The sequence below is a fragment of the Myodes glareolus genome, chromosome 13 (genome assembly GCF_982192425.1).
Source record: "Myodes glareolus chromosome 13, mMyoGla1.1, whole genome shotgun sequence".
Taxonomy (NCBI): domain Eukaryota; kingdom Metazoa; phylum Chordata; class Mammalia; order Rodentia; family Cricetidae; genus Myodes; species Myodes glareolus.
Genome location: NC_142038.1, coordinates 10,239,463 through 10,248,468, shown reverse-complemented (window position 1 = coordinate 10,248,468; position 9,006 = coordinate 10,239,463).

The window sequence follows — 9,006 nt, the reverse complement described above, 5'->3', positions numbered from 1 at the left end:
GACGGAAATAGATTAAACCTCTGAAAATGTAATCAACTCCCAATTAAATGCATTTGCTAAAAGCTGTCGTGGTCCTGATATCTCTTCACTGACTACCCTTCAGACCTCTCAGTGGCACAGCAAATGTGACAACCCTGAGCCATTGCTCCAGCCCGTGGAGAACTTTATAAAACAACAACCAAACCTTCCTGGGCTGGGAAGATGACTCGGCCAGTAAAGAGCTTGTCATGAAGTGCAAGTGTGAAGATTGGGGTTCTGGTCCCCAGACCCACACAGGATGCTGATGCAGTGTCGCACACTTGTCTCCCTAGCTCCTGCTGCCCCACCCGTCTAGCCTAATTAATGAGCCCCAGGAAGGAGGTGAGTAGCCCCTACCGTAGACGCTTGAGGTTATCCTCCAAACTCCACACCTTTATGTGCACCTGTACACACATTTCCCCCCCCCCCGCCCCCTGCCCCACACAAACATAAGGAAGAAACGCTACTACTGTAAGACTGTGCTTTGGCTTTACAGACACAGAGGCAATGTAAGCTGGGAGATTATTGCACTTAAATCTTTAACTTAAAAAAGAAAGATGATTTAAATCGTTCTTGCTGAAGCTGAAACATGCCTCATTTGATGACTGGGGCTCCCTGGTCTAACCTAACTGTTCCTGGTTCAGTGAGAGGCCCTGTCTCAGAAAACAAGGCAGAGACATTTGAAGATGCCTGGTATTGACCTCAGGCCCCCACGTGCACATCCCTAACTGCAGCACTCAGGAAGCAGAGGCAGCTGTATCTCTATGAGCTGGAGCCTGTCTGGTTTATATGGTGAGTTCTGGGCCAGCCAGAGCCTCACAGTGATACCATGTCTAAAACAGACAAAAAACAAAAAACAAAAAAAAAACAACAACTAATATGAGAATGTTCTTTTTTCATGCTCACATAATCACACATACACCTTACACGCACACGCACACACACATACACACACACACACACACACACACACACACACACACACACAAACCCTCATTCTTACTAACAGGATAGAAAAGGTACTGTTCACAGAACACTTTTTCAGGAATAACTGTGCTTTTTTTTTTTTCTTTCAAGAAAATGTACTTTAGGCCAGGTAGTGGTGGCATATGCTGTTAATCCCAGCATTGGGGAAAAAGAGGCAGGCAGATTTCTGAGTTCAAGGCATCCTGATCTACAGAGCTACTTCTAGAACAGGCAAGGAAGGCTAGGCTACACAAAGATATCCTGTCTCAAAAAAATAAAACAAAAATGTACTTTGTCCTCCTAAATCTGCATTGGTAAATTGCTCAGGCAGAAGATGAGCCTCTGATGCAAGTTTCTATGGAGAAAAAGGGTCTCTCTGAAGTCAGGGAAGGGTGGAAGGGAGAGAGAGAACACTGGTAGAGAGGGAGGAAAGAGGTGTCAGCGAGGTGACACCAGCCCGCATGGCTCTATAACAACCTCACAAGCTCCTTACTATGGCTGTCTCTAATTGTGCGGGAGAATAGGCTTCATACTCTCTTGTCACATGTAGTCACAGGGGTCTGAAAGGTGGAACAGGCAGTGTCTACAAAAGGCAGGGAAGTCAGCAAACACCCTCAGGAGGAAGTCTGCTCCCTGGGAGTTCTCAGGCATCTCTAAGAAGGCTTTACTTATCACTCTCAGGTGGGAGAATTCTAGGTAAAAGACAGTTCCCCTGGATCCACTAGAAACCAAGAGGATGAAGCAGATATCTTTAGCAACTGTCAACTGTACAGATTTCTCTGGAGGTAAATCTGTGGTATTCTAATTATCAGGTTTACTAAAAAACTGACTAAATCCTCCTATCTACACTATCAGATCAGACATTTTCTTTGGCTCGAACATTTTTTTAATTAATCATGATAATTAGAAACAGAGCCCAGGAGTCAAATGGCCAGGGCAAACATCAAGGCTAAGTGCAAGCTGCAGAGCCTTGTGCAAATTGTTTCTCATCTTGGTACCTTGGTTTCCTCCTTTGTACACCAACTATAAACACTGCACCGAGCTGTGCCGTGGCTCATCAGTAAGGAAGGACTACAGCTAAAGTTGTGCAAGCACACACCTCACCAAAACAGGGTTTTAGAAAGTCAGCTGTTACACGTATTTGGATCCCAGCTATTCTAGGGTCCTTTCTTCAGCGCACATCTACCTTTCCTCTGTTATCATAATTACATTTGCTTTTGCTTCATATTAGGATGGAACTTCTCATGTTCACCCTCTGCGTCGCTCCTTTAATCTCGTGTGATGCCTTTGTTTTTCTTTGATATCAGAATCATGTGCTTAGCTCCCGAGTCTGTGTTTTCGGCGCTTGTCTCCTGTCTTACCTGTCTCTCACCTCATCCAAGGTCATCTCAGCACTGTCCCCCATAAAACAGCTGTCAGAAACTCTTTTAAAGACACTAAATGCTTTTGCTTCTCATTAAGACTCTAAATCTGTTTTCACTTTTTTGAATGTTGTTTGTTCTTATTATTTTGGTGTGCGATTTTTTAAAAATGATCTGTTGAAGTGTTCTGCATCCCACTAACAATCTCTTCTTCCTGGAGAAGTGGAAGCCAGTCCTGAGGTCTCCTACCGATGGATGGACTGTTCCCTGTAGCTTCTGTTTGTCTTGTTTGGTGTGGATCTCTACCTGAAGTTTAAATACTGGGCTGGTAGACTCAGATTCTAAGAAATTTGTTCTCTAATATGATGCTTTTTTTAATGTGATGTAACTTGGCTTCCAGAGTGAAAAGATGAATAGAAGGAACTCATGGAAAGCCAGAAGCTATCTTGTTACCAATATTCTTTCTCTGCCTCCATATACAAATACGTTCTCTAGGTCATTCTCTTCCATTCATTCGTTCATTCATGCAGACAGGCATTCAATAACTATCAACCGCATATCTACTCCATACTAAGCACTGATGACAAATTGCCTGCAAAATATATTTGATCTCATTCCGTAAGAGGCACACACAATCTTATAAATACATAATTGTCAATTTCTGAGTACTGTTTGAGAAGGAGTAATGGGGTGGGTAATATATTCCAGAAAGGAAATAAGCCCAATCTCAGAATTGATTAAGGAAGACTTCTCTGGCATTGCCATTTAAGCCGATAGTTGAAGGATAACTGGAAGCTACTCAGTGGGACGGGAGCATTCTAAATGGGCAAAACAATGAGTGCAGGTATGGTGAGCCAGACCGGAAAAAAACTCTATGTCAGTAGGACAAATGTGAGAGAAAGGATGGCGTTAAGTGCTTTAAATGGGGCTCCCAGTGCCAGGTGGGACACCCTAGTCCTGCTACTAATGTTGGGATTTGCCCTACAAGTATTGAAATGTAACTAATTGAGTTGTAAGCAGCACAGCACGTTTGCAGGGTCTCCCTGACTGGAGAGGCAAGTGTGATTAGAGAATAGATCTTGGACACAGCAAAATCATATGGGGGCTAGCAACCTGCGCTAGAGACGGCCCTTTCTGTCAGGATGGTTTGTGTAGCCATGGGACCCAATCAGTAGTCTGGGGATGCAATAAAAATAAAAATAGCAAGAATTAGATTGCAGATGGAGCTTAGCAGTAGAGTGCCCTCCTAGGGTGCAGAAGGCTCTAGATTTCATTTCCAATACAAGAAAAAAAGATGTGATAAAAGACTGGAGGGGAGCATAAGAGAGGGATGCAAGAGGGGACACAAGAGGGGGATGCAAGAGAAGAGCCAAAACATGGTTGGGTGGTCAAGGTTTTACTGACACAAGAATAAGACTAGATTTGTAAAGAAAAATATCATTTTTGGCACTGTTTCAGATAGGGACGCCATAGGCATTCGAGTAAGAAAGCTGAGGGTACTGCCAAAATACAGGGCTGGAGTTCAAATAAGTTTGGGTCTAATTAGTGAGAATTAAAACTCTTTGGTGAATAGACTCATATGGGTGTCTGGTAAATCTACAAGACAGGAGTCAATGTTCAGTGAGAACTGAGTTAGTTCTGAACCTTGCAGAAATCTGTATTGATTGGGTTGGTGAAGAAAAGAGCCAGCAACCCAGAGCTGGTTCACAGCATGGAGAGAAAATCCAGAGAGTGGCGAATCTGCCAAAGGTCAAAAGTGTCAAAGACGAAGTTCTGGGACCAGGGTCCTTCCTGATTCTCAATCCAGAATTGAAAAGTTATGAAAGCTTCTTGTGTGAGAAACTGGATAGAAATGGTAGTTGGTAAAGGGAGGAGATAAAGGGAAAGGAGGCCGGATAAACCACACTGTCTGTAGAACGTCCTAGATGGTGAAATCCCCTCAACTGAGAAGAAAGACGCTGGAGTCCTCAGGTTCACCTCCTTGCTCTTCCTCTTCACTGGCTGAGGACATTTGAACGTGTTTTCTATGAGTATTTTATTTATGAAATTGAGATTGAGATTAAAAATTTGAACTTCTCACATTGCAGCTAGTGGATTCACTGAATTTTCATTTCACAAGTATCCCTTAGAACGAGTGGCGGGTGCTGAAGAACGTTCAGCGAGCAGAAGGGGACAGCTCGTCTGGATGTCACCCCAGGCTCCCTGGCAGTCTGTTCACTGTTGCAAACTCTCTTTTCTCATATTTAAAATAGATTTTACTTAAAGGTACCAGACTCATTGCCCATTGTAGACCATAGATTTAAATTCCTCTTCATTTGATTTGAAGACAAAATCACCCCCATCAACACAGACAAAGACAACAAAGCTTACTTGCCAGCTAAGGTCTCAGAAAACAGAACATACGCTCACGTGTTACTTCCCTGCACAAACAGGGAACTCCACTGTTGTTCCTCAAGGGAGCAACCCCACAGCCCAACCATAAGTCCCCACCATGGAATATTCTGCATTGTTGGAATTCATCACTGTGAATAGCTGGGGCTTGACTGGCTGAGCCCAGGCCTTTCTCCCACTAGCCTAACACATTACGATACAGCGGATTCAAAAACTTACCTCTGTGATCTTCTCTTCAGTAGAACCCGTCTTCTTTCATAGCTCACAAAGGCTAGACAGTATATAGAGGAGGGATGCATTCCCCGTCCCCACCTGCCTAGTTAGCCCACAAAGGCCTCCACAGCACAATGCAGCACCATCTACCCACCTGGCCTGTGGCTCTCGGAGCTATTTTATTTTTTAAATTGTTCTCTGCCCCCATTTTAAACGTCTTTTGTTGTGTGTTACTATGACACTATTTTCTAGTTTCCTTTGAAGATTCTTAGTGTATCATAGGAACATTTTAACATCAATATAGAGAGAGCTCCCTGTTTAAAAACATTGTATATAATTTCACTGCAAGGCTATCTGAGGATGTGCTTAGAGGCCCTAATCAACAGTCATCCCACTAGGTTCCAACGTTCTGTTATAAACAAGGAACAACATTGCAGCTATGTCTCTCTGCACATGGGCAAGTATATCTGTGGTATAAATTCCTGAATTTATTTTGGTGTTCTTGGGCCAAAGGGTATTTACATTTGTAATTTTGACAGATACCAATAAATTGCCCTCTGTGGGGATTTTACTCATTCAAATTTCCACCAGTAATATATAAAAGGAGTCAGCTTCCCACTGCCTCGGCAGCAGGCTAGGCTTTGGTCTTACGGAATTTTGCCAATCTCGTCAGTTAAAAAAATGGCTTGAAGTGTGATTTTTACTTCTGTTTTTTATTGTACATGGGCACATACATCTTTTCATGTAAGGATCTTTGGGTTTCTTTCTTCCTGTTCACTGTTCACATGCAGGGTAACTTTTCCTCAGATATTTCCAATATGAACACCACCCATCTCATCGATAATTTTTACACTTTAACTTCCAACTCAGTTCTTACTGTTTTGGGCAGGACCTCTTCTCCCTTAATTTTTTTGTAATATTCATGTCAGTGTGCCCAGGTAGAGAAGGGGTACACAAGACTATTATTAGAAGATGAAGGAGGAGAGAAGATGTAATTTATAGCTGACATTCAAACTCTGCCTTTTTTTTTTTAACCTGTGATTCTGGCAGACTCTCTCTCTACGTAAATGGAGCTTCATTTCTTTTCCCAGTTCTAAAAGAAGTGTGCAAATTGGAGACTGTGTGCAACCTTCTTATAGGGGGCCCCAGAATGACGGCTCCCAAGACAGTAGTTAGGGAAGTAGTAGAGCAAAGAAGAGGATTTCGGGGCAATTGTCAAGGAGGAGTTTGCCCTTACAACCATCTGCCAGTCATCTGGAAACCCAGTGGCAGATAAAGAAAGCAGTCAGGTCTCTGTCATGGCTAGGGGGAAGGGAGACGGAATGTCACTCTCAATAGAGACATTGACATGGTAGAGGAGATCCACCGTGACATGCTCCCTGCCAGGAAAGAGTTTCACTCCCTAGGTGTACATATCTGATCCACCTCGTGCCTTAAAAATAGAAATGACAAGCCTAGTCCAGGGGCTTCTCAGCGCTGGGAAGGAAGCATAATTGCATGCAAAACTGGACCCAGGAATGCTCACATGGGCAAAGACTTAAGCCATACTGTCTTTAAGGATGAAATGCAGAATATGATTTGAAGCCTGACCAAGAAGCCCAACAAAGTAACACCAGGAGACCTTGGTTTTAGTCTAAGCTGTGCCATTTATTAGCTATGTGTTCTGACACAAGAGGTTGGAGTATTTCAGGATTTGGTTTCCTCTGCGGGAAAACGGAGGAGCACTTGGCCAATAGAAAACAGTTGAAAATTATTTGTGTTCCTCCCTCAAGCTTCGAGCTGCAGTTGGGACGCTGGCCTTCCCACATACCATGGAAGCAAGGTGTTGGCCTCTTTTTTCAGCCCTTCAGCCTGTACACCTGCGCTCACAAGAGATGATCTAGGCCCCCAGCTCTTCTCCCTCACCCCTGCCTTCTTATTTCTACCCTTCTCTCTTTCCTTTTGACCCCCAACTATTTGCCTCATCTCTTTTTATAAACAGTCCCTCAGGTGAGATCCTTTGCTCTTGGCATGTCACGTCGATCAAATGACAAATGAAGCTGTCTGCCGTTCACCTCCCAGACTTCAGCAGGTGCCGGAGCTGAGTAGCCTGCAGAGTCTCATTGCTGCCGTCATTCTCGTCGCCTCTAGAAAACCAGGTGCCAGTGTCCTTTCGGTACTCCAGTGACATGGGGAGAGATTCACAATGTCATCCAGCCGCAACTGTCACCTGCTTCAAAATTCTTCATGCGCTATCTGGGTCAGAACAACATTTAGGGAGGGGTTTAACACTCTTGTGGACAAGGAACGCATGGCTCCAGGGGTCGCTACTTGCAATATCTGGGGAATGACCATACAGGGCTTTTGCTTTGGCCCTTTGAGAAGCAATGTGACATTGAGTCACTACTTTTTCTTCCTCTGGTATCTAAATTAGCAGTTTGTCAGTTGGCAGTCCCAAGCTGTGTTTATTTAATACTAAGCATACCAGATACAAACCTTAATCTTAGCAAGTTTTTCTGTGTGTGTTTGTGTGTTGCTGATACAATAATTACATTTTATGAGGCATTTTTCACTAAAATTGAGATAGTCTGCAGATATGTCAGGAGTGGGAGGTTGGAGACCAAGGATTCTATCACAATTGTCTTGTTAAGTGTTGACTTTAGATGAAGCATCAAAGATATGCAGACAAGGAAGATAATCGTCCATTAGATATGGATGCAGAAAAGGTTCATTTACCAATATTGAAGAATGTTCAAGTAAAACGTGAATTCAATTTCCTGATGACTTCTGAGAATGCATTTCTCTTTAGATTCTTCATTACGTCATTGCGATAATGATGTCATTCCTAAGAAGTATCATTCTCATTTGAAGGGAACATGAATCAACCTGACAAATAATTGTACTCTTTGCAATAAATTTTTCTCGTGGTGGATGAAGGTATCCGTTGACTTAGGGAGGGAGTAAGCTATCCTCCAGTGGTCACATGAGCCAAACTCTCAAGTTTCAGGTTACTAGGAGTCTCCTAGAGGGGTACAAGGCAGGGGTTCAGAGGGAGAGGGGCAAACCATGATGAAAACCTGTTGCAGTCAAGTATTGACAGGGTCAATCCAGGCGAGCCACTGCTTACGGAACTGATGCTCATGGAAGATTATTTTCTGGCACAAATCTACATGTGGAGAGTTTGGTATCTGTGGAAAAAAACCAACTCACCTACCGGACTCTGAAGGAAAACTGCCTACCTAGACTTTCTAGCATATCAGTAGCAATTTGCCTCACTTGGGGCTAATGGAAGGAGCTGGGTCCTGAGGAGGATTTCCACAGTTGGGATTTGGGTGATTTGGGATGGAACTTAGAGAAGAACTCCGCTACTTCATTTTCACTGCTAGGCCCGAGTAGACTGGTGGTTTGACCCCTCCCTTGTTTAGGCCTGCTACTTGGAGAAAAATCGAACTAGCATAACGCAGCAGAGAGAACATTGGCTTGAGCATCGGCAGATCAAAGTCCTCTGTGATTTAGCCGCCTTTCTTCATCAGTAAATGAATGAGCATGATTACTGTTAATAATTCTTTAAGCATTAATTTTCCATGAACTTTTGCAAAGATCATATCTAGCTAGCTTTCCTATCTTCAACCCACAGCTCACTGGACCTATTGGTTTTAAATTTCCATGTAATTAAATGGCAAATTCCCCATAACCACCTTTCTCTCCCACATGTCTGCTGCATACCCTACCCATTTCCCTTGCCCTCCCCTTGAAAATGACAGCGTTTTCTCTAGCATCGCATGCCCTCATTGAAGGCTAGCTTTTCTAAAGATTTTCTTTATGAGACAGACAAAATGTTTTTCATAAAATCCCCCTGATTAGAGTTGCCAAATAAGTTGCAAGACATCAATGTACATTTTAATTTCAAATAAGCAAAAATGTTTAAGGATCAGTATCTTTTTTATGTAATATTTAGAACAACTTATGCTAAAAATGTTTATTATTTCTTTAAAATTCAGATATAACTGGGTATCTATATCTTGATCACAAACCCTAAAATTCATACCTTTCACCATCATTTTCTCCTACTCTCCGG